The sequence below is a fragment of the Panicum virgatum genome, chromosome 7K (genome assembly GCF_016808335.1).
Source record: "Panicum virgatum strain AP13 chromosome 7K, P.virgatum_v5, whole genome shotgun sequence".
Taxonomy (NCBI): Eukaryota; Viridiplantae; Streptophyta; class Magnoliopsida; order Poales; family Poaceae; genus Panicum; species Panicum virgatum.
This window is the reverse complement of record NC_053142.1, coordinates 18,499,595-18,526,971: the sequence shown is the minus strand read 5'-3', so window position 1 is coordinate 18,526,971 and position 27,377 is coordinate 18,499,595. Positions and strand designations below refer to the sequence as shown.

General features: G+C 42.6%; 1 long non-coding RNA gene and 1 pseudogene across 1 annotated transcript; one reads left to right on the top strand and one right to left on the bottom strand.

Moving 5' to 3' along the window:
• Positions 1 to 27,377, bottom strand: part of LOC120639977 — a 49,293-nt pseudogene that overhangs the window by 15,839 nt on the left and 6,077 nt on the right.
• LOC120640423 lies at positions 7,560 to 8,298 on the top strand. Its single transcript, XR_005661778.1, has 4 exons — positions 7,560 to 7,652; positions 7,794 to 7,848; positions 7,969 to 8,115; positions 8,213 to 8,298. It is a non-coding gene; the product is annotated as an uncharacterized LOC120640423 (long non-coding RNA).

Here is a 27,377-nt window from a genome sequence, read left to right as displayed (position 1 = left end):
CCACCGCCATCACAGCTTCCGTGGAGGAGCAGCCTCGGAGCATCTCCCCACGAACCGAGGGCACCAACAGGTGCGGCGCGAGCCCCTCTTCCTTTTCCCCATCTTCCCTCTTGCCGCCGGCCACTACCCTCGCCGGAATCCAGCCAAAAACCGAGCGCCCAGTTTGGTTTCCCGGTGAAGGACCTAATTGCAAAGGAAAAACTTGATTCCAGGGTTTAAATCGCAAATGTTACTTGAATCCCTAAATTCAAATCAGTGAACTTTGAAAATGCATAACAAATCCTAGAAAAATTGTAAAAATGCAAAATTAACTGTTTTGGAATCCTTGTAACAAAATCTACAAGTTTTGTTACATACACATCTTTAGATTCTGTCCACATTTTAATCTAGTAAAAAGATTAGAATAAATAGGTTATATTTTTTCTAGGAGTTCTACTCAGTAACTAGGGCTGATTTTCTGATATGTGTTGATCCATGCTATGAGTAGGCTTGTGTAAAAATTTGAACACTAGTACACATTTCTAATTAGATGAAATCCTACCTCCTACTAGATCTAGCGTAGATTTTCATTTTTTTATTTCTGGATGTTCTATTATAGTTCTTTGCATGAAACGTTTTTCATGATCTTAGAACACTAAATGAACCCCAATGTAAAAGTTTGGTTAATTTTGGAGCTGGTTAGCTATTTACTAATTTTAATCCTCCTTATATAGCCATAATTCGGGAAATATAGTTAGCATAGCTAGAAAAATATGAAATTTATTCCAAAGCTTTTTTTAAGTATATAATCATGTCTGAAAAGTTTGGGAACGAGATCCTAAACATAACTTTAGAAATGGCCTACTTTTGCTCTGACATTGATTTAATGGTAGATTTCTTAATAATAGCTAAGATACATTTTTGACCCTGAAAATTACACAGAGTCTTAGCATTTGGTTAAGGAGCTTGTACAAAAATTTGGAGCTTGAGTTCTGAACAACATCTAGGTTGAATAATTATACACGCTATTAAATGAATAAATACTAATCTTGTTTTATACAGGGAAATAAATGCTGATATTTTTAGTGGACTATGATTTGGCATAGAGTAAACTACCTTTAGCAATTAACTTAGTTATGCACATGCCTATTTTGTTAATTTTTCTGCTACTGTTTTATGCTTAATTAAATTCTAGAAAAATTTCAGTAGCAAGAGTATCACTTGTAATAGTTACTGTAAAATTGTGAGCTACAGAAACCTTCAAGAACATCATCTATAAGTTATGGTTGATATTAGCATACTAGACTTAATTTTTTCCCCATGCTTGCTAGGTTACTGATTTGGCTGAAATTTTGGTCATAAATGCTTAAGTGAATTTTCTGCTTTGAGTAGATTTTTCCCAACTCCAGAAACTTTTCCTAACCTATGCAATGAATTTCGTCAAATATCCTCGTGCACCTTAACGAGAAATAAAAACAGTCACCCAGATCATTTAATGAAGTAAAGTAAATACATGAACTACTCTATGAACGATTGCCCCAGAAAATATAATTAGGAAACTTCATAATAAAACTGGCGCCATAACTCTATAATGAAAGAAAGAATAAATCGTTCTCTAAGTAACATGCACATAACTCAGAAAACAAAAAGATTGAACTCCTTTATGAATAATAATCACTTAAAGGCAAAACCCAACCAAGCACATTTGTGAAAATAAGTTTAATTAAAAGCCACTCTATAAATGATTGCCCAGTAAACTTAAGATAAAAAGAAATTCATCGATCAAACTCTAAGTTTGAATTGCAACTTTATAGTGAAGGAAAGCTATACTCAAATCTTTTTAGTAATAAAACGTCCCTTGCATTCATATAGACACCACCCAACTTTCGGATGGAACTTACAAGAGCAGGTGCCGAATTACGAGAATGAACGACGTAAAGCTCGAGTAAATCTAACTGAAGTTAACCAAGACCCGGACCAACATCCGGAAGAGCCCAAGGCTGTTTTTAATAGTGCCCAAGAAGGCATGCCCCGGTGCATTCTCCCATTATTTTCTTGCATAAATACAATCATGTATTATATATCTGTTGTATAATTTCTTTTGCACATTTAAATTCTTAGGAGTTGATTGAAATCGTAGTCACATGCTCCTAGATACCTATGTGGTGTTACCCGGTTCTTCTCTCGATTAGTTGCCCCGCTAACTAGGTACGGTAGAAGCCGAGTGGTTTCCTGCCTCTCATGAGCTTATATGAGTTGACTGGCTTTACTTATCATTGAAATATAAGGACAACGGACGGGGTTGTGTAGAAGTGATACCCTGTTGGAATAGTTGAAATTGGCTAAGGTCGCGGTGTGTGGCACATTTCGTTAAGTTTTTGAAAGTACTAGCAACATGCCGAGAAATATGGTAATCAGTAAGCTTAAGTACCTGATTGGACCAGCGAGTGGAACGACCTTGCACTCTCTTTGAACATTGCACATCATTCTCATGCGCCAACATGCGGGTGCAGAGTGGTCGGACTCTGTAGTCGAGGAAAGTGCCCCGGATCCACAGACTGAGAAGAAAGGGGAAAAGTTGCATTGGCGATGTCGTTCCCCATGCGTGTGTGTTAGGTTTCCCCTGGCCTGGTTAAAAAAACCGATTCGAATCATCCGCCTCTCACGGTCTGAGACTGCTTAACAATTTCTGTCACAGAGAGTAACAAGTGGAACATGATGATGATCAAAATTGATGGATGTGTAATTGTTCTCCAACATGGATGCTTAGAGATAGATGCTTACTTAGAACAGTTAATTGAACTAGAAATATGAAAGCTAAAAACTGAAAGTAAGGACCTACTATTAGTAGCTTTTTCGGCAAAACAAACCCCTCCAGCCAAAAAGCCTTGCATGTCTAGTTAACGGACTAAGGCATATCCGATGACGGGTAAGCCTTGCTGAGTATTAGAATACTCAGCCTTGCTTGTGGCACTATTTTTCAGGTACTAACTTTGAAGAGTCGGTTGCGAGTCTTGCTAGACTGTGTTCTCTGCCTACGGATTGGTCTGTCAAGGGGGATGGTTCCTCAGCGGGTGCTGACGTTCCTCCTTCGGAGTGATGTCTCGTATGGGCTTATCGAGGCATCATCATTTATTTATCTGTCATTTTATCCTTCCGCTGCAACAATGAGATTTGAATAATTGGTGTAGTCTAAGACTCTGTGATACTTTCCCACTTTCAGAACTTGGTTTGTAATAAATAAATTTCTGCTGCTAAACTCTGAGATGTATAAAATATTATGTGTTGTCTGTACGATCCTGTTGAGTGTGGCTTTCATCGAGGCTTCACTCGAGGAACTACCGGTGAGTGCCCTTTTATGTGACATTGTTGCTTCGCAACTTTGGATCGTGCACCCGGGCCCAGTTTATTTGGGTAATTCCGTCACAGCTGGTATCAGAGCTTACAGACAGCTTAGTGGAGAATGCAACTTCTGTTTTCTAAACAACAAACCATAAAAATTGACTTCAAAATTCCTGAAGCTTTGAAAAATGTCTAAGGACAACTTTAGGACTAAAGCCCTAAGGGATGTTATGGGTATGATCAGGTGGCTTATGAATATGGCTAACTTCCAGCACATTACTTTTTTGCATTTAAATTCTATATTTAAATCTGGTACCGACACGTCACCACAGAGGTATGGTTGCTCAGTCAGCTGAGATAGTTTGACTTTCCCGTCGGTGATGCGAGCCGAACGCTACGCTCAAGTAGTGACCTACTTGAGCTGCTACCCATATACCAACCATGAGTTGACTATATGGGGAGTAATGGTTCGAAATTGGAATTCAATTTCCCGTCTATGACGGTACACGGTCAATACGCTATCTTGATGGCATATGTTTAACGTTGTCCATACGGCGGGAATTGTATGGATGCCCGTTCTATAGTGATCGGTAATGCATGGAAACGATTTCGGGAGTGCTGGCTCGAAAGGTTTATTTTATATTGCAAATCTTCTGCAGGTACACTAACTCAAAACCGCATCTTAGGACTTGTAGTCTATCGATTAGTTATATAGCGAGAGATATATTATGTATGTCACCGAAACTAACTATGTTAGGCCAAAAGTTATTTTGGCCATTATTTTTTTTGGTGAGGACGGATATGATCTACATTCATCCCTAAAACTTGTCTTTCAAAGAAATGGTTAATAAAAATCGCTACCGAAAAATCGAAGCATATCTCTAAGGATTATCTAGAAACCCTGCAGAAAACAGAAAAGTATGGGTTCCTCAAATTTTTAAAATGAGAATATCATGTCACCTCAAGTCGAGTTAGTGGAATGAAATGTAAAGGCATAAAAGTTCTGTCTGATGTAAAAATTTGAGAATTTTTAGAGTTCCCTATCTTGGTGTTTTCGATTAATACTTAAAACCCTGCAAATCTGCTAAGAGGGAGCAGTCTGGATAAATGAAATTTTTCGACCACCTTAAGTTGATCAACTGAAAAATCATCCAACATGAAAGTTGTAGGTAACTTGATAATAAAGCTACTGTAAAATGTTGAAAATTTTTGGTCAAATCTGCGCTCAATTTACATGCTCTCTGGATAAACTGTCTCCTGAGTCAACCGCACTTCAAACACTTAAGGATTTCACCTTGTTAGGCTCTGATCTAGACCTGGACATGACTAAGAACATTGTGCACAGTCATCTTAGGGATGCCCAAGAAAAATTTGAGAATTTTTGGTCTACTCAATTTGGAAGCTTGGAAATTCTAAATTTCCTTCCGGAAATATTGGACTTCCATTGTCCAGTTCATATCCTACAGCAGTATATCGCTAGAATTTTTACCCTTTGAAGATAACCTTTCTAGGCTGTGTGTTGAACATCAAAATTTACATGAATTTCATGATCTAGGTTCTCACAAATTTTCAGCTTAAGGGTCCTATTGTACTCAGAGCTATAGGAAAAACACTATAGCTGGCCTCCTGAAAAACAGCCAACACAGAGAAACAAAGGTTGAATCTTTCGACCATCTTAATCATCAATTTAGCATTGGGGTTGAATACCGAAGTTGTTCCAAACTTTCCAAGCTACGTTCCCACGAATTTTCAGCCTTATCTATCCATTAAAGCATGAAGTTTTCTTTGCTACGGCCACCCACTAAATCTACCCCCGCTGAGATGCTCTAACTGTTGTCCACCCATCCAAATATACCCAGAAAAAGTAACTCCATTGAAATGTACGGCGGAGATCTTCTCCTACCCGATTTCAACGTGATCGAGCGGCTGATGTTATATGGATCCGCGGCTTCAACGCACCGCTTCACCCCGCCACCCGCGCGTCCGTCCCTGCCGGGCCCCCCCACCGGCGCACCCCACCCCCCACACCCCGCCCCGCCCCCACCGCCACCCCCCCCCGTGCTCCCCTCTCCCTCCCTCTCGCGTCTGCCCCCCCCCCCCCACTCTCTCCCCCCGCCGCCGCGCCCTCGCCCTCCTCAGCTCCGGCCTCCGGCCACCTCCTTCCCTCCTCCCCCTCCAGATCCGGCGAGGGAAAGGGGTGGGGGCCACCCCGTCCACGCTCGCGACGCCTCTCTCGAGCTCCTCCCGACCCTAACCCTAGGCGCCACCTCCGCACTAGCGCCATGCTTGTCGGCTGGATCCACGCCGGCGCAGCCTTCTCCGACCTCGGTGCAGAGTGGATCTACTCCGACGCCGCCGCCTCCTTTGGTCCCCCGCCGCCTCCTCCACCGCCGGCCGGCCACACCGCCGTAAGGGCCGGCCTCCGACCGCCGGACACGCCGCCGTCGGGGGCGGCTCAAGGGGCTCCTGCGCCCGCCGGGAACACCGACGTCCGGCCGTGCCGGCGGGGCGCGCGTGCGTGCCCCGCGGCCGGCGTGGGCTGCCGCCCTGTGCCACCCGCACTGGTGGCCGAGGCTGCTGTGGGCGGGGCGCGAAGCCGGCGGCAGAGGCCGCCGTCGCTGGTGGGCGAGGCCGCGCGGGGCCACCGTATGCTTCTCTTATATTTTCCATGTTTCATCTGTGGGCTCGCTTTCTTGCAATTGCCTTTGGTTTGTCTCTGCTATCACTGCAGATGGATGACTTCCTGGTGTGATGCTTTGAAGATTGTATGGTGACGGGTGAGCTCCTGTATCTTGGCTTTTGGATGATGGCTCTGCAATATTATAATATCTTAGCTTTTGCATAATGACTCTGTCAATATTAGAGTATCCTGGCTTTTGGATAATGGCTCCGTCAACTTTTGCAATAGCTCTGGTCATTAAAATTTGTGGATGCACTTGATCAGTTGTTCAGATGAATAATTTTTGTTAGGAAATTTACTGCACCTCTTCTCGAAAGTGTCAGATGAGTTCTTTATGGTCCCCATGCCACCAACCACATAGCTGGAGTTCTTAATAATTTTGTTTGAGTTAACTATATCTGGTGCTTGACGTATATAGTCCTGATCTTTGTGGGGGAAAAGCATATGGATGTTGCTTTGTATTTGCATAACTCGAGCAATTTAGTTTCTACAACTAAAAATAGCAGCTGATGTTTGTATTCTCTTATTGGGTGGACTCAAGACTGTACTTCTCTTAGATGGCAGGCAAATTCTTGTGATATTATTGTTAAATGAACATAGCAGGTGATTTCACCTCATCTCTTTCCCTTTCTTTTGATTTGATGTCAATCTGATTAGTGTAAGTTGTCATGCTTGTTTGTTTCTAAGCATGACTCAATCTTTAGTGGCCATATGCAGTGATGATTAAATCAGTGGACTGATGGTTTCATGGTTCAATCAAATGATGATAATATTTTTGTGAGACCCCTAAGACCTGTTCTTTGTCTTGTTATGTTAACAAGACATGGTGGATAACTGGATTTGCTCTGATGATCAAATATCTTGTGAGGTACTAGGCATGGTCCTTTTTTCTCTTTACTGGACTTCCTACCATGTCGTGATGCTCCAAGTTTACGATCATATGATGACTCATAAAATTTCTGAAACATGATGTTCTACCTGTTCCTTGTCTCAATCTCAACTTTCATGTACCATCTTATGCCTATGATGAAAATGTACAACTGTACATCTAAGTTGTTGCCTTTTTGTTGTGCCATCTTCTTTTCTGTGTGATAGTTTTGTTCCAGATCCTTACCTTACAAGGTATATGAACTGATGAAAAAGATGTTGTGAGGTACTGGGCGCCGATTATTCTAACTTTTTCACTCTCTTTGTGCCCTTAGGCTCCAACATCATGATCAAATGATGATAATATTTTTCTGAGACCCCTAAGACCTCTTCTTTGTCTTGTTATGTTAACAAGTCATGGTGGATATGCTCTGATGATCAAATATCTTGTGAGGTACTAGGCATGGTCCTTTTTTCCTCTTTACTGGACTTCCTACCATGCCGTGATGCTCCAAGTTTATGATCATATGATGACTCATAAAATTTCTGAAACATTATGTTCTACCTGTTCCTTGTCTCAATCACAACTTTCATGTACCATCTTATGCCTGCTTTTTTTATTGACAGGACCAAGCGGATGCATGATATGTGCAGAGTTAGCGCATCTTCATATAGCACTTATAGTTTTTTAGTTTGAACAGTTCTATTCTACTTTATTCTTTCAGCTTTGATAGATCAGTCACCCTCCATCAGGAACAGGTGGATTGAGTCCAATCTTTTACTGGTAAGAAAATTAATTCCTGCATATATTTTTCTTGCATTTTGCAGATATATAGTGGTTCTTTCATTTTGCAGTGATCAAGACATGCTTAATTCTTGAAACTGGATAACTGCATGTATTAACCAGCTAATCTTTGCTTTTTAGGTCCCAGGTGAACTTGATAAACATATGGTCCATTGTGAAGGGATCTTGTTTTGCGGTAAGATAACTTCTATATTGTGCTATTTTTTTAATGCTCTGTGAGCAAATGCTCTTTGAACAGAGATAAGCTTGCTGATTGGATAAGATTAGCTGATGGACTGATAGATGCTTGTTTCAGATATCTGATTGTGTTTGTAATGGCTTCTTCACCTAGCTGTTTGCCTGTTCCAGTGGCCATTACAAAGAATTATGCTGAGTGTCATTTTTGGTTTTTGGAGTTGACAGAAGCCATGGCTCAAAATTTCAAGCTCCTGTGGCAATGCAGGTTAGCATATTTCCCTCCTATTCTTCTGTATTTGAATTTTCTTTTTGTTTCTTAAGTCCTATACACATGATCAAATAACATGCTCTGAGGATTGCAGAATTACTGAATGGCAGATTATAGAATGCATGTGAGTGCTTGGTCCCAGCCTTTGGGACATGTGGAATTCAATGGGGTAGGCGTAAGTGTCTTCCATTCTTGAGAAGCTCCATTCTAAAGGGTGAGCTGAAATTATCTATACTCAACGGAACATCCTTAATAGATATGAGGTGCATTGTATTGGTAATCACTGAATCGCCATTTATTTGGTGCTCTCTTGCACAGCGGCACAGCTCAGTTGTCATAATGAAAGACCCTAATCTCATTGACAATATTTTTATTCGCTCTGATTGCTAATTTTGTCTACATTTTGATATGAAACTTTACTGATGGCACTGTCAGGGCTGGAGGTACATTACTGTTGGTCAGCTCTCCATCGCAAGAAAAAACATGCAGAGGTTAGTTCCATATTGGTCAGCACTGACAATATTTTTTTTGTTTCTGCATATTTCTTCCATGCATGTGATGTTAGTTCTATTTAATTTATCAACAAATCCCATTGACATCTAAATTAAAACACATTCAATATGTGGAATTGTATAGATGGATTTTTAAGAGAAGAGATGCAACCTATTTGCTCGAGTATAATTATTTTTTTTGGAAGTTAGACTCCTGACCATCACAGCCCTGTATGCATTCTTTCTGAGTATAATTATATGATGCTGCACTTAAATTTGTTTATTTTTTAACCCGTAGCGTTAGCACGGGCCAACTTACTAGTTGGATGTAAATAACAGGAGTTATGCACTAAATACAGAGGCTCTATTTTCTGCGAAACAGAAAACCCCGAGGGTAGTAGTGGAATTTTTCGACTATCATACTCAGGGAGTTGGCCTCTGAGATGAATACCAAAGTTGTAGTACATGAAATTATCTAACTCCTGTCAAAAATTTCAAGGTGTTTGGATGAACAGAATGTGAGTTATGAATTTTATCGTAATCCGCAGCTTCCTGCATAATCTGTTTAAACAAGCCTTTTTAGACCCTATTTTGTGGATCGCTTGTTCTTGGTATCATGGGAAGAATTTATGGATCATATCCCTGATGCCGGAACTACCGTGTTTCAGATAGTGGGAACTGCACGTGAAACCCCAGGTGGTTTTGCAGCCAGCGGCAGTGAACCGCCGCTACCGCCATTTACGCCATCCAGCTTCGAGGAATTACTTGCCACCCAAAATGAGTTGCTCCAACAGCTTTTTCGGGGACAGCAAGCGATTACTCATTTCCTGCAGCAACAACACTTTCAACCGGATGGGCGCAATGTCCACCAACCTCCGGTTGCGGGCTATCAAGAGCTTAATAAGGATACACATGGAGTAAGGGATGTTCACTCGGACTCCCTAATGCCTCCATCGCAACTTCCAATGAAACTCAAAGAGGACCAAGTAAATAGTCGAAGTCTCAAGCATGGCCCAAGTGACATAGACTTGACTGGATGGGAAATTATATGCACAGAATTTGTTCCATGCAGAATGAAAACCAGCAGTACTATTAGTGCCAACACAGCCCTAAGCGCAACAACTCACTCACCTATTCCGGGAAAGACGAACCCTGCCGAATACAGTACCCCTGAGAAAGGCTCACTAGGTATGCCGATAGTGACACCATTACCAAATGAACATCCCAACGGCCCGAGCAACACCAAGAGATGCTTCATCTATGAGAGTCCTACCCACTTCGCTCGAGAATGCCCACAGACGAGACAACAAAATCAGGGCCAAGGTTCTAGCCAAACCAAAAGGAACAAACACAAAAGGCAAAGGAAAAGAAGGTGAGATGAGCGCAAACGACAGAACTCAGGACAAACAAGAAAGAACCAAATTCACCACTCCTGTAGAACTTCCTAAAGGTACCGACAAACCTTCTCTATTCCCAACTCACCTGGCTCCCTAGTTGGCATATCAATGGTGAGTAGCATAATGTGTCGATTCGAGTCTAAATTTGGGTCAATAGAAATAAAGAGTGCTTGCACAACTTTCTAGGTCACTAACCTGTGTTGAAACTGTGCACCAACTGCCCACGTGTATGATCACCCAACCGTATATATGTATATACCACATCATGCGTCTAAACCATGGGCACCATCACTTATACACCCTACTCGCACATCTACTAGCCTACCGTAGGACCCTGCACAAGCAGTGTGCCTCATTCTATGGAAGTATGGATCGTTGTACCCATATATTGCATCCACACGAACCTATATCCCATGGTTATTTTAACTCAGTCAACCACATCCTTGCACTTTCAGTTGCCAACTGTAAAATCAAATTCATGACATGTTGGCATTTCCGCAATACATCATGGCTTTGGACCAGCATGCATTTCTCACAAAATCAGTATCAACTCCGTCAAATAAAAGAACCTTGAGCAAAGGTGTCTTGAGAAAACTTTGATATGCCAAAGGATAAGATCGCAAGTACCTTAAATGGTAGAGCTAATCCTATCATTTTCCATGCTACGCATGTGCCAGCAATTATTCCTTCTAGTACCTCCTATTACTGATTCCCACATCTTTGGACTGTTAAGTGAGATACTATCAAATCCTAAATAAGTTGCCCTTCTCTGGTGGAGAAGAACTAGAATATAAGTTTGAGGTATGTACGGATTACCGACCTCTCATATCGGTAACCAACAAAGGATAATACAAACCTCCGGCTTTGATGTTCTTTTGAGAAATTAGTTGGGGCAAGGACCTTTCCAAAGGTTGATCTTTGCTCTAATTATCAACAAACCACGAGTCATCCATCTGATATTTCTAATACCACCTCCTTCGCAATACACGGGCTCTATGAATACCTATTCATGTCTTTGAACTCGCAAACTCTCTGCCTACCTCATGTGTTCCATGAATTGGATGTCATGCCTGAGCTTGACAAATTCATCGTGGTTTTCACTGATGATATCCCTAATTACACAAAGAATAAGTAAGATCATGCTAAGGACACACGCGTTGTTCTCCCGCAATTTGGAAACCATCAGCTCTATGCTAAACTTCCCAAGAAGGAATTCTATTTTTGGGCTACGCTAAATTCTTTAGCAAAGACATAGTTGGTAATCCTAGCAAAATGTTAGAAAAGATGGATTGGAAAATTCCCATCTCCATTCATCAGATTCGCCGCTTTCTCAGTTTAGCCTTGATTATCGTCGTTATCTTTCTGGACTCCTCCAGAATTACTAACCCGATGACTAAACTAATAAAGAAAGGTGTGAAGTCATGTGGGTAAGAAATGTGAATATGCTTTCCACCTTTTCTGGAAACAAGGACCATAATTGCAGCCTCACTCCACCAGACGACCCCAAGCCATTCGACGAATACGCGATGCCTATGGCACTGGGATGGATTAAGTCGCTCCCACAAACATATCGAGCCATTGCTCATGCTTTATGAATCTTCTGGTTTCATCAGCAAAAACATCCAACATATGATCTTAAACACGGGCAAGACCCATGAGGTTGCAAATGCATTCAGCCGCTAATCTCAGTCGCAATTGTGTATCCCAAAAACTATCTAATAAAATATCACGATCGGAAATGCGAAAAGTTGAACCAAAGATGATGTCCAAGACACTTGGTTTACATATCTGTTAAACCAATGCATCATGACCAAATCATCACATGCTAAAGGTGTCAAAAACTGCAATCACAAGCTCACTTAAAAGAACAAGAGAAGCTTAAATATTTTGCTGCGACAAGGATGGAGTTTTATGGTTCAAATCTCCATAGTGGATCCGATGAATCATGAGCCTCGGAACAATTCTTGACAAAACATGTCTTTCCAGTTCTCCTTTCCCCAGATTATAGCCAAATGTATCAAGACCTCAGGCAAAATTTCTAGTAGACTGAAATGACAAGAGATTCAATTCATGTATCCCAAAATACGATACGTGTCAAGATAGAAGGCCAGCCAGTTGCAAGTAGTTGATATCTTCCAGCTTAGCTTTGCTTACACCACCATAGTAATATAAAGACATAAATATGGGTTTCATTGTTGGGTTGCCAAGCAGCTCTTAAAAGCATGATTCCTAGGAACTAGTGTCGATAGACTCACAAAGACGACACACTTTTCTTCCAGTGTATACTACCTATACTGCCACGAAGTGTGCCAAGACTTATCTTGGTCGCATTGTTTGGCTACATATCTTACCACAACCAAAAGATTTCAATAATGGTACTCGAGTTTTAGCATGGTTTTGGCAAACAATTGCAATCCTCTCCGGGTACCAAACCCATTTCAAGGATAAGCTTGTTATCCTTAAACCGACGGTGACACTGCAAGAGTGAACCAAATCTTAGAAGACATGCTGAGAATTTTGCATCAGTCATTATGACAAGAATTGGGACAAATGCTTATTTTAGCAGAGTCCTCATATAGCTATCAAGCCGGTCTGAAAGTAATATCAATCCAGATCTGGTATGGTCAAATGCGTCGAACTTCTCTGAGTTCATCACAAACGGGCGAATCCCAAAATAATTGGACCAGACTTGGTAGTTGAAACGAAAGGAAAGCTAAAGGGTATACAAGAAAAATCCCTGAGCCACAAACTCTAGACACAAAAGCTACTTTGATAAAAGAAGGAAGCCTTTGCACTTTGTTGTTGGTGACCACGTATATCGACGGGTTATACCCAACCAAAGGTGTCCAACGTGTTTGAATCAAAGGCCAATTAGCTCTTCACTACTTTGGACTTCATGAAATCATTGAAACATGTGGACCATGGCGTACCAATTGTGACTTCCCTCACAATGAGTTTCACGCATCTCAACTAAAGAAATGTGTCCGAGTTCCTAAAGACAGTATTGATCAAAATGAAATCATCATAGCACCTGATTTCTCCTATGATACACATCCTATCAAAATTCATGTTAAAAAGAAAGAGGTACACGTCGAAAGGTGGTTAAAATGTATCAAATTCGGTGGAATTATCACACTAAAGAAGAAGCCACCTGGAGACCGAATAATACTTCCATGGACATTATCCTGGCTTTCTCAAATCTACACAGGCACCTTTATCCTGCCACAATTCAGTATCCAATCTCGGGACAAGATTCTTTTTAAGGGGGTAGGCTGTGACACCTCAGGTGTCAAATTAGCCAAAGCGATATAATTAGCATAACATCATACATAATTAAGTGAAGAAAAACTTAAGCAAGAAGCTCCTTTTTGCTTCTTTAATCCATGTGTAGATGTAGGTGTGAATTTGAGTGCCTTGGGCTTGCTAAATAATAACTTGGAGGTTTCAAAACTTGATTTCGCATACATGGTAACAATGCACCAAAACATACCTTGTTTAATGCCTCATAAAACTTTCTATGCAAATCAATTCAAAATCCAAACACTGTCACATGAAATGATAACTAGCCTAAAATCATTTTATCCTGGATTTAAAATAACTTTCAAACGGTTTCACCAAAGTTCATGAAATCTTATGGGCATGTCCGCAATGACAAGAATAACAAAAGTCTAGTTGAAGCCTAAAAGAGAAAATGAAAATTTTCGCATGAAATGACAAGTCCCTTAAATTGCAGTTTTTGAAATAATTAAATAACTTTCAAACCATTGCTCAAATGAAAAAGTGCCTGAAACAAAACTTGTAGATCTCAAAATTTTGAACAAGTTTGGTATTCAAAAGTTTTTAATTTGACATCGGTAATAATGACAAAATCTCAGTTTACATCGGAGCCCCTACAACTTTTCTCTATTTACATTTTTATCCCCGACTTCATCTTCCACCTCTCTTCTCCTCCCTGCGTCCTGCCTACCGAGACCCCGTACGCCAGCGCCGTTGCCACCTGGGTGTCCACGCGTCGTGCCCTCAGCCAAACCACGCCCTTGCGCCCGCGGGTTCGCCCAAACCGCTCCTCCTTGGCGCCTCATGCTAGTGCCACGCGCCCCTGCTAGCTTCTCTGCTCGCCACGCCGCTCGCGCCGTCGCCGACAGCCGCCGAGCCACCCCGGCCACATGACCTTGCTCCTCCTCCCTCGCCGAAGCACCATCGCCGCAGCTCGCCACCACCACTTCCTCTCATCGCCCTGAACCTCACGGGCATGACCTTGCTCCTCCTCCCTCGCCGAAGCGCCATCGCCGCAGCTCGCCACCACCGCCGCCATCACGGCTTCCATGGAGGAGCAGCATCGGAGCATCTCCCCGCGAACCGAGGGCACCAACAGGTGTGGCGCGAGCCCCTCTTCCTTTTCCCCATCTTCCCTCTCGCCACCGGCCACTACCGTCGCCGGAATCCGGCCAAAAACCGAGCGCCCAGTTTGGTTTCCCGGCGAAGGACCCAATTGCAAAGGAAAAACTTGATTCCAGGGTTTAAATCGCAAATGTTACATGAATCCCTAAATTCAAATCAGTGAATTTTGAAAATGCATAACAAATTGTAGAAAAATTGTAAAAATGCAAAATAAACTATTTTGGAATCCTTGTAACAAAATCTACAAGTTTTGTTACATACACATCTTTAGATTCTGTCCACATTTTAATCTAGTAAAAAGATTACATTAAACAGGTTATATTTGTTCTAGGAGTTCTACTTAGTAATTAGGGCTGATTTTTGGATATGTGTTGATCCATGCTATGAGTAGGCTTGTCTAAAAATTTGAGCACCAGTACACATTTCTAACTAGATGAAATCCTACCTCCTACTAGATCTAGTGTAGATTTTTATTTTTTTATTTTTGGATGTTCTATTATAGTTCTTTGCATGAAACGTTTTTCATGATATTAGAACACTAAATGAACTCCCAATGTAAAATTTTGGTTAATTTTGGAGCTGGTTAGCTATTTACTACTTTTAATCCTCCTTATATAGCCATAATTCGGGAAATATAGTTAGCATAGCTAGAAAAATATGAAATTTATGCCAAAGCTTGTTTTTAAGTATATAATCGTGTATGAAAAGTTTGGGAACCAGATCTTAAACATAAATTTAGAAATGGCCTACTTTTGCTCTCACATTGATTTAATGGTAGATTTCTTAATAATAGCTAAGATACATTTTTGACCCTGAAAATCACACAGAGTCTTACCATTTGGTTAAGGAACTTGTACAAAAATTTGGAGCTTGAGTTCTAAACAACATCTAGGTTGAATAATTATACACGCTATTAAATGAATAAATACTAATCTTGTTTTATACAGGGAAATAAATGCTGATATTTTTAGTGGACTATGATTTGGCATAGAGTAAACTACCTTTAGAAATTAACTTAGTTATGCACATGCCTATTTTGTTAATTTTTCTGCTACTGTTTTATGCTTAATTAAATTCTAGAAAAATTTCAGTAGCAAGAGTATCACTTGTAATAGTTACTGTAAAATTGTGAGCTACAGAAACCTTCAAGAACATCATCTATAAGTTATGGTTGATATTAGCATACTAGACTTAATTTTTTTCCCATGCTTGCTAGGTTACTGCTTTGGCTGAAATTTTGGTCATAAATGCTTAAGTGAATTTTCTGCTTTGAGTAGATTTTTCCCAACACCAGAAACTTTTCCTAACCTATGCAATGAATTTCGTCAAATATCCTCATGCACTTTAACGAGAAATAAAAACAGTCACCCAGATCATTTTATGAAGTAAAGTAAATACATGAACTACTCTATGAACGATTGCCCCAGAAAATATAATTAGGAAACTTCATAATAAAACTAGCGCCATAACTCTATAATGAAAGAAAGAATAAATCGTTCTCTAAGTAACATGCACATAACTCAGAAAACAAAAAGATCAAACTCCTTTATGAATAATAATCACTTAAAGGCAAAACCCAACCAAGCACATTTGTGAAAATAAGTTTAATTAAAAGCTACTCTATAAATGATTGCCCAGTAAACTTAAGATAAAAAGAAATTCATCGATCAAACTATAAGTTTGGATTGCAACTTTATAGTGAAGGAAGGCCATACTCAAATCTTTTTAGTAATAAAACGTCCCTTGCATTCATATAGACGCCACCCAACTTTCAGACGGAACGTACGAGCAGGTGCCGAAGTATGAGAATGAACGACGTAAAGCTCGAGTGAATCTAACTGAAGTTAACCAAGACCCGGACCAATGTCCGGAAGAGCCCAAGGCTGTTTTTAATAGTGCCCAAGAAGGCAAGCCCCGGTGCATTCTCCCATTATTTTCGCGCATGAATTCAATCATGTATTATATATCTGTTGTATTAATTTCTTTTGCGCATTTAAGTTCTTAGGAGTTGATTGAAACCGTAGTTACATGCTCCTAGATACCTATGTGGTGTTACCCGGTTCTTCTCTCGATTAGGTGCCCCGCTAACTAGGTACGGTAGAAGTCAAGTGGTTTCCTGCCTCTCGCGAGCTTATATGAGTTGACTGGCTTTACTTACCGTTGAAATATAAGGATCATGGACGGGGTTGTGTAGAAGTGATACCCCGTTGGAATAGTTGAAATTAGCTAAGGTCGCGGTGTGTGGCACATTTCGTTAAGATTTTGAAAGTACTAGCCACATGCCGAGAAATATGGTAATCGGTAAGCTTAAGTATCTGATTGGACCAACAAGTGGAACGACCTTGCACTCTCTTTGAACATTCCACATCATTCTCATGCGGCCAACATGCGGGTGCAGAGTGGTCGGACTCTGTAGTCGAGGAAAGTGCCCCGTATCCACGAACTAAGAAGAAATGGGAAAAGTTGCATGGGCGATGTCGTTCCCCATGCGTGTGCGTTAGGTTTCCCCTGGCCAGGTTAAAAAAACCAATTCGAATCATCCACCTCTCACGATCTGAGACTGCTTAACAATTTCTGTCACATAGAGTAACAACTGGAACATGATGATGATGAAAATTGTTGGATGTGTAATTGTTCTCTAACATAGATGCTTAGAGATAGATGCTTACTTAGAATGGTTAATTGAACTTGAAATATGAAAGCTAAAACTGAAATTAAGGACCTACTATTAGTAGCTTTTTCGGCAAAACAAACCCCTTCAGCCAAAAAGCCTTGCATGTCTAGTTAACGGACTAAGATATATCCGATGACGGGTAAGCCTTGCTGAGTATTAGAATACCCAGCCTTGCTTGTGGCACTATTTTTCAGGTACTAACTTTGAAGAGTCGGTTGCGAGTCTTGCTTGACCGTGTTCTCTGCCTACGGATTGGTCTGTCAAGGGTGATGGTTCCTCAGCGGGTGCTGATGTTCCTCCTTCGGAGTGATGTCTTGTATGGGCTTATTGAGGCATCATCGTTTAGTTATCTGTTGTTTTATCCTTCCGCTGCAACAATGAGATTTGAATAATTGGTGTAGTCTAAGACTCTGTGATATTTTCCCACTTTCAGAACTTGGTTTGTAATAAATAAATTTCCGCTACTAAACTCTGAGATGTATGAAATGTTCAGTGTTGTAATCTCTGGGCTCACCTTCATGTGAGTGTTGTCTGTACGATCCTGTTGAGCGTGGCTTTCATCGAGGCTTCACTCGAGGAACTACCGGTGAGTGCCCTTTTATGTGACATCGTTGCTTCGCAACATTGGATCGTGCACCCGGGCCCAGTTTATTTGGGTAGTTCCGCCATGGGAAGGTTGTTGAACTGCTGCTCCAAGAGTATGATCTGTGCATGACTCTCCCCCAGAAGGGTGTCACGCCCCTCATCCTGCTCCTCCAACTAGCCAATCTGAGTGTTGAGGTCCGCGATCTGCTCATCCCTGACCCTGCCGATCCCATGCTCATTTTGAGCATTGTCGATGACCTGGCGCATGACCCTACCCTGGAGTGCCTGCCAATGGTAGAGGGCATTCATGCACCTCACCGTCATCCTGATCGTCTCCGCGGGGGCATGCCTCTGAAGGTACTCCGTGTGAGGGGCCCGACTGAGCCACCTGGGGTCGTCCGGCTGCTCTGCTGGAAAGAGGCCGATCGGCGCCAGGGGTGACCGCCTTGTAGTGGAGAGAGGAAAACCTGGTGAGCACCCTCATAGCGGCGAACTCCCAGGTGTTCAGCAACCTGTGCCCCACAACCTCCAGCTCCACTGAAGACCAAAGGGCTGGGACCAGGTGGGGAGCGTGGGTCATCCGCACGCGACAGCGCGCGACTCCCATCTCGTGGAACTCCTCACCCACGAGGACCGGGTATCCCACGTCTCACATCACCTCCCAAAGAATGGAAGGGAATCCCTCCTAGTGAATGCACTGAGAGTGCGCACGTCCGTCCTCATCAAACTACCTGAGAGCTGGAGCCGCCATCTGAACAAAAAGGGTATACGAGTGAGGGATAATCAAAAGAAAAACAGATTCTGGATAGTGTACTAATAAATGCATAACTCAAAAAGTAGTACACCAAAATTTCCCAAATTAAACCAAAACATTCCTAAGGTATTTAGGCACAACTTTGCTAGTCAATACCTGGGCCAATTCAGACTGTAAGAAGTGTTTATCCTTAGGTTTCTCAGTGTCTGTCCACTTGCAGTTTTCAGCAGACAGGGAGCCAATGTATCAGATACTGAGGAAAAACGACTGGGAAAAAAATTCCCAAAATTTAACAGTGGTTAGATGGAGTAATTTTCTACAACTTTCCTTTTGAGCTCTTTCCCATGAAACATCTCTAAGATGGGCTAAAAATACGTGCAACAGAAGTGCTCAAAACTGGCAGAAAAATAGAGAGGTGAAAAACTCGAGTGTTTCTACTTGTGCACTAGCTCAAAAATTCTGAAATTTTTCCAGGAGCTAGGAAACAAGTGGTGGAGCAAAACTCTCCACAGACACGTCTACAGATAAGGTCATCGGCTAGGCTAATAAATTCCTCTAACAGAGAACAGCAGAAATGGATAGATTTCTAGAATTTCCTTAACGGTCAATAGCCATACTCCAATAAACCTAGCGTTCCCGATTCCCGTTCGAGTTTTTGTTGTTTTTCGGAATGGAAAGATGCATAACGATCCTATTTGCCCTCTTAGAATAAAACAACTACCAACTATCGTTGGGCTTACGGAATTAGCACCGTTGGCTTGGCGCATATAAACGGCTCTTCCTACATATATAGAACTAATCGAGTTCTAAGCATTTTTATTTCTTACGTGTATCGCGGTTAGTGTACCTGCAGAAGATTGACAATATAAAGTGTATCGAGTTCACTTTACTTCTAATATAATCAACCGAGATTGATATATTGGCAGCACCTCAAGTAGGCCACTGCTTGATGGCAGCGTTCGGCTCGCATCACCGACTGGAAGGTCAAGCTCTCTCAGTTGACTGAGTTCATTTACTCCCAATATAATCAACCGAGATTGGTATATTGGCAGCAGCTCAAGTAGGCCACTGCTTGAGGGCAGCGTTCGGTTCGCATCACCGATGGGAAGGTCAAGTTCTCTCAGTTGACTGAGAATCCTTACCGTCTTACCTTATCGTAGGTGCGTCATTACATAATATAATTACTGAATGTAAATTACTGAAAGTAATGTGCTAGAAGTCAGTAAGTTACATATAGACCATAGTCAAATACTTAGCCACCATTACCCATAAGCGCGTAATAACCGTAGGGCTTTACGATCTAGCACATTCCTTAACGTTCCAATGCGAAGTTTTTTAAACTTATTTTTCTAGTGGTTAAGTTTTTAGAAACCCTATTTTTCGAGAGTGTTGGTCCCTCTGGTGTGTGTTTTTCTGCTCTGGTACCGGCTGTGGCAGTTCACCCCAAATTAATCCGGCTCAAGTGTGATAACCATTACCCGGAGGGTAATCCCGGCTACAACGCACTTCAAACGGAGTAATCCGAAGCTTCCGTCGGATAACCTCCTGATTTAACCACTGAAACTCAGATCGAAGTAACACAGCAAATACTCTCACAAAGGCGAGCCTAGAGTTACAACATTCACGCACAAGTTTTACATCACAGAGTTCAAACTTAAATAGTTATTACAGGCCAGTTTGAAATAAAGTACTTAAGTTCAACATCTTAAACATAAATCAGAGTTTACTGCAGCGAAAGGTTTTGATCAAAAGGAGCGAAATTCTAACGACAATAAAATAAAGTGGTTCGCGATGAAGCCCGTACGCGAACTCACTTCGCAGCATCACCATCAGCAGGAGACGGGTGCCACTCGACGGACCATCCAGGAGGCAACTGACACGGCCAGGTTAACCCGGCAATCTACTCCTCAAACATTCATGTACAGAAAATTTATCCACAAGCAAGGCTGAGTATACTAATACTTAGCAAGGCTTACCCGACTAATGGGTATACTTAGCCCATCTAACTAGACATGCATGACTTTTGGCTTGAGGGGTTTGTTCTGCCGAAAAGCACCTAAAAGTAGATCCTTACTTTCATCTTTTAGCCTTCAATTTAAATTATCACTTAACCATTCTAGGTTAGCATCTAGATAAGCATCCATGGTGGTACAAACAATTATCTTTCATCATTCCACAAGTTAATCCTCATCATCTTCCACTTCTTACTCTATGTGGCAAAAGTGTTAAGCAGTCTCATTGACCGCGAGAAGCGAACGATTCGAATTTAGTTTCTTAATATTGCAAGGCAGACCAAACTCACACATCACGTGGTTACTCAAAGAGTTACACGTGCAACATTTCTCCTTTCTTCCCGGTCCGTGGATCAGGGCCACCGCCCCCGAGTCATGGCGACTCCTGAAACCGCATGTGGCCGGCATGAGAACTAATTTCAAGTGACGGTGGGAGTTATGTCCACTCGCTAGTCGGATTAGGTACTTATGCTTACCGATTACCATATTTCTCGGCATGTGGCTAGTACGTTCAAATGCTTAACAACCACTACCATACACTACGGCCTTAATCATTTTCTCTAAACAGACGGGACATCTACAATTATATTTCTCCATCCGTAAACCTTATGATTGCAGCATGTAGTAAACACACAACTCCTATAATATTCGCGAGTGACTGGAAATCACTCGACTTCTACTGAGAATAAGCTTAGCCATCTAACGATCTTAACCACTAGTAAGCATTTCAATGGGAAGCTAGATTATGCAACTAAGTTTCCAATCAAGCCTAACAACTTAATGCGCAAACATTAATACAACATAAATTGCCTAATATAATAACTAGTTAGTAAGGGTTATGCTCTGGGGCTTGCCTTCTTGCTCGGGTTCTTGAGCAGGGGCTTCCGGACGTTGGCCCGGGTCTTTGGTCGATTCCGTCCACACAACTTGTGCTTCGCGGTTCTCCTCTCCACTTGCCGGCACCAGCTCGTAGTTACCGTTAGCGAGGCCGGTCGGTTCTACATGAATGCAGATGCGTGTGTTATTGCGATGTTTTTAGCAATTGACCCTTCCCTAACAAGTGATTAGGCGTACCCTTAACTGAGAGTGAGTTATCTCTTTTCTTTTGTTTACTGGGCAATCATTTATAGGGTATTTTTAATTATGATTTAACTCACGAAATGAGCTGGGTTAGTTTTCTAAAAACTCTTTAATTACTTATAGTGGTTATTATTCATTTTCTATTGCATTGATTTGGTTAAAAGTGAAACTTGACTTCTGCATCTTTGCTGGTTATGAAAATTTAACACAAGGTGCAATCAGAATTAATTATTAAAAATAAAACAAAACTGCAGCCTATTAAAACAAACTAAAATCATACAGAGAGTTTAACTTAAGTATATGCCTTAAAAAATTTACTAGACGTGTCAAACCGTGTACCCAGGATACAATAAAAATTTCAGCATTAAATGACTTTTCTACTGGGCATGAAAAATTACACAATTAAAATAAGCATATAGATATACTAATTTCCACAGAGAGCCGTGGTGAGTTTTAGCAGTTCAACTTTTTCCAGTCTCCAGAAACAAACTCACATTTTTCTATGTGCTTAAACTATTTATTTTGATTTTGTGTGTTTGTCCAAGCTCAATATGAGTTGGACCATTTTACTACACCCAAAAATTACCAAACTTTTTCTGTTGACTAAGTGCAACAAAATAGACATGAAATAAAAGTTTCAAGTGTATACGTGCAGTAGAAACAAATATATAAATAGTTTCATTAAACTAGGCATAAAAAAAGAGTTAAAATAAACCTAAGGCTAATTAGCAGTTCTGGGCCTCAAATTTTTACAGGATTCCTAACTGTAGATTTGTAACCCACTGGTAAAATATGAAGGCCAGCAAAGCTCTATAACTTGAGATCTAATTAAACTCATATTTAACTTGTATTTAATCTAGAGTAAGATACATTGATCAATTGATATACTTCATGTAACAAAAGTTGTAGATCTGTGCAGTAGGAACCCAAAACATTTGGATTTGCATTTTTCCAATATTTCTACAATTTTATACCGATTTTTGAAGTTCCCTAGTTTGGATTTAAAACTTGAGTTATGGATTTGCGTTTAGGCCCTCGGTTCTTGCGTATAACCCCCTGGAAAGATTTGAAAACTCGCAATGTCATCCTTGGCCGCGAACAGACACTGCGCGGTGGTGCTTTGGCTGATTCCCGGCGAGGGGAGGCTCGCCGGTGGCGGGGCTCTAGCCTAACAGTTTCAGGGCCTCGAGAGCTACCTTCCGGTGGTTGGGTCGCGAGCTGAGGTGGCCTGTGGTGGCGGGTCGACAGTGGACAGGGGCGGCGGCGAGGTCTCTACGGCAGTGGCGGCGTTCAGCAGTGAGGTCCGGGCTTGGGATCTGCAAGAGGGTGAGGTGAAGCTCGAGGATGAGTCGGATGGTAGGGAGGAGGGCCGGAGGTAGGGGTTTAGTGGGCTCACCGGCAAGATTACGGCGGCGGCTTGCAAAGTCCTGTTCTGGGCTCGATTCTTGCGGAATGTGGGGGTTTCCTCGGTTCGTGGAGCTGCGGGGAGGGATGAGGAACTCATTTGGAGGGTTGGAGGAGCTCGGGCGTGACCGGCGGAGGGTGCTCCGCGGTGTGGTGGGGTGCGGCGTGTAGAGGAGTGGTGGCGCGAGCTCGCTAGAGTCTGGCGAGGCTCGGCGCGGCTGTGGGCGTGCTAAGCGGGTGAGTGGCGTGCGTAGCGCGCGAGTGCGCGGATGGTCCGGGTGGTTTGGGGCTAGCACAGGCGGGGCTCTACGACGGCGAGGGTGAGCAGCGGCGGCTCTGGGCGCCAGGCGCTAAGCTCTGGGCGGCGGCATGGGAAAGGAGCGGAGAGCGAGGGCGAGGGTTGCAAATGGGAATGGAGGGTGGAAAGAGCCGGGACCGTGCACGGGGGATGGAGTAACGTGTCACCGGCGTTGATGGCCGACCGCGGCCGCGGCGAGGCCGCCTGGGCATGGTGGCATGGCGTGTGCGTGGCAAGCCCTATGGGACGGGGCGACGCCGGTCAGGACGTGGTCGGGCACGGGCGGGATCGCACTGGTGCGTGTGCGGGCGAGCACGCGTGGGCGCAGGCATCGCCAGCCATGCGGCCGGTGATCGCTGCCTCGACGCACACAGTGTGGGAGGAAAGGTGCTCGCGGGAGAGGGAGAGAGAGGCGTAGTCAACTCTGGCCAGCGGTTTTGACTTCAAAATTTCTCAAATATTTTGAAATAAGCTCAATAAATTTTGAATACCAAAGTTGTAGCTTGTGTCAAGATCAACAACTTTGGTTTCAGGCATTTTCCCATTTGAAACTCGGTTTGAAAGTTAGAAATTCAAATTCAAACTTAAATGAAATTACCCTATGCTTGCTGTTTTTTAGGGTTTTTCTCCAAATTTTGTGTGCTAACTTGAAAAACTTTGAACATGAAAGTTGTTTGTCTTACTAAACTCTACAACTTTTGTTTTTTGCAAAATTTCATTTGAGCTAAGTTGTGGGAGTTGACTTTTTACCCCTTTTAGGTGTATTTTTCTAAAATTCAGGATTGGAATCTTGGATTGGTTTACACTGTCATTTCATGTGTATAACTTCACTTCTCCCCATGCTTTTGTTATGACTGAGTTTTGCCACATTTTTAGGACATGTTTGGGAAGTTTCAACCGATTTGGAGTTGTGGTTTGAATTTTTAAGCCGTTCTCCCGACTTAAAGTTTTAAACTTAATGGGGACTGTCACACTATGTGCCTCGGCAACTCGCAACCCGCTATGTGGTCATTCGAGCCTACCTCGGTAACTGGTGAGCGACAGTGTCATCTGGCAAAAGCTGCCCCGTGCGCAGCAGCGCCGGGGCACGCCTTGACCACCTGCATTTAATGCGGTAGGTGGGCAAGCTTTTAGTGGAAGGCTCGCGCCCGTGAAGCGGGACATGTGGCAGCCCCGGACCTCCCCTGGTGGAGAGCTGGGCTCTGTGCATTCAAGGGTCTGGATGGGCACGTGGAGGTCCCGGACCCGCCCGTGGGGTCCTGGCCTCCGGCTGCTGGTGCTGAGCGTTCCTCCCTAGGGATAGGTGGCGATGCCGGACCTATCCCCAAGTGGGGAGTAGGTTCGGGGCCTTTTGCCCCGTTGGTTGGGTCTGGACCCTTGGGCCCAATTGCTTGGGAACGTATCTGGTGAAACCAAGGACCTCGTGCAAATCTGTGCAAACCTACTAAAAAAATTTCAAAAAATTCTGAAAAAAATTATGAATGTGTTTCTCAGCTTACCTCATCTATATATAAAATTTCATGGTCAAATTCATCTTACTCTAAAAGTTAAAAAAGACAAATTTTCTAACAACGGTAATGGTTCAAATGCATCTCAAATTTGTCTTTTTTGTAACTTCTAGAGTAAGATGAATTTGACCATGAAATTATATATATATGAGGTAAGCTGAGAAGCAAGCATTTTAAGGTATAGTTACGAATAACCACCTGTGTATTTCGTCCAGACACAGTAGGAGGGGTACCCCGGTCGCAGGGTACCGACACATGCTATTGAAGTAGTTGAGGCGCCGCGCGAGCTCGTCATAGGGCTTAGAGGGTGCACCGTGGTCAATGTAGAAGTCGATGCCGTCGACCACCGCATCGCCGAAGGGGCAGAACACGTCGCTGCTGCCGCCGCCGAGGTACACATTCCGGAGGTGGTTCGCGACGGCCTCCAGTGACGCGGAGGACAGGAGGGAGTAGTTCTTCCCGCCGCCGCTGATGGAGTGAACACCGGGATGCCCTTGTTGAGTTGTGATCCAAATCCCATTTGATGGCCAGGTTGGGAGTGTAGCAGAGGCCCGTCGCCGGAAGCTTGGGCCGGAGTGCACGGTACATGTTATAATACCGTGATTAGGGTTTTGGATTGATCTATTATCATCTTGTAAGCCGCTGCCATAGCGTGGCATTCCTGTAAACACTCCAGAAATAGTGAGATTGTGACTGGCTGGTGCCCGTGGTTTTTCCCTTCGCTTTGGAGGGTTTTCCACGTAAAAATCTGCGTGTTGTGGTCTGTGTTCTTTGTTTGATCATCTTTGTTTTGCCTGTTGTTTGGCTGACAAGTGGTACCAGAGCGGGTTTTAGATTTGGGCTCCGCGGTGGCATCGATGAAGTATGATCTACCGAGGTTGGACTACAAGACGAGGATTTCCTAGTGGCAAGGCAAGATGCGGGCAGTCCTGGCGCAATCCTAGGATCTTGATGAGGCGTTGTTTCGGGAAGAAAGGATGAGTGGACCGCTGAGGAAAGGCGGAAGGATCGTAAGGCTCTCTTGATAATTCAACTTCATCTATCTAATGATATCTTGCAAGAAATGTTGTAGGAAAAAGAGTGCTACAGAACTTTGGCTCAAACTGGAATTGATTTGCATGTCCAAAGATCTAACCAGTAAGATGCACATTAAGATGAAGTTATTCTCGCAGAAGTTGCAGGAGGGTGGTTCAGTGTTGAACCACATATCGATCTTCAAGGAGATCGTTGCTGACCTAGTATCGATGGAGGTGCACTTTGTTGATGAGGATTTAGGTCTTCTCTTGTTATTTTCACTGCCCAGTTCTTATGCGAATTTTCGTGACACCATACTTTTAAGCCGTGATGAACTAACCCTATCGAAAGTTTATGAGGCACTCCAGTCCAGGGAGAAGATGAAAGGCATGGTGCAGTCTGACGGGTCATCTTCCAAGGGCGAAGCATTGCATGTTAGAGGCAGAACTGAGCATAAGACCTACAATGATAGCAATGAACGTGAGAAGAGCCTAGATGGTAGAGGTCATTCGAAGTCCAGACCCAAGAAGTTCTGCAAGTACTGTAGGAAGAAATCTCATTTTATTGAAGATTTTTTGGAAGCTGCAGAACAAGGAGAAAAGGATTGGTATGAAACATAAATCCGATGGTAAGGCTTCTGTTGCAGCTAGTGAAAATTCTGATAACGATGATGTCCTCATTGCTTTTGCTGGTTGTACCTCAATGAATTCTGAATGGATACTTGATTCTGCTTGCTCATATCATGTTTGCATTAACAAAGAATGGTTTAGCACCTATGAGCCTATGTAGAATGGTGGTTTGCTGCGGATAGGAAACAATGCTCCATGTGAAGTCGTCAGCATTGGATCAGTTAAGATCAGGATGCATGATGGAATGACACGGACATTAACAGATGTGAGGCACGTTCCAAATATGTTCAAAAATCTCATCTCTTTGAGTACTCTTGATAATAAGGGGTACAAGTACTCCGCTGGAGGTGGAGTTTTGAAGGTATCTAAAGGTTCTCTCATTGTCATCAAAGGAGTTATGAAATCTGCAAATTTATATGCTCTTTATGGTGATACTATCACTAGGACTGCTGCTGTTACTTCCGCTGTTTCTGCTGTTACATCTGATAAGTGCAGTGAGTCTAAGCTTTGGCACATGCGCCTTGGACACATGAGTCAGCTTGGTTTGGCAGAGTTGAGCATGAGAGGGCTACTGAAGGGATACAACAATGATGAGATGGAGTTCTGTGAACATTGTATTTTTGGTAAGCATAAGCGAGTAAAATTCAATACTGTTGTTCATACAACCGAAGGCATATTAGATTATGTGCATGCTGATTTGTGGAGGCCTTCTCGAAAGCATTCACTTCGTGGTTGTCGTTACATGCTTACTATTATTGATGATTACTCCAGAAGGGTGTTCCCTTATTTTCTGAAATATAAATCTGATGCATTTGATGCCTTTAAAGCTTGGAAGGTTATGGTAGAAAAGCAAACCGAGAGGAAGGTAAAGATTTTGCGTACAGATAATGGTATGGAATTTTGTTCCTATAAATTTAACATTTTCTACAGAAAAGAGGGCATTGTCAGGCACCACACCATTCCGCATACTCCACAACAGAACAGTGTTGCAGAAAGAATGAATAGGATCATT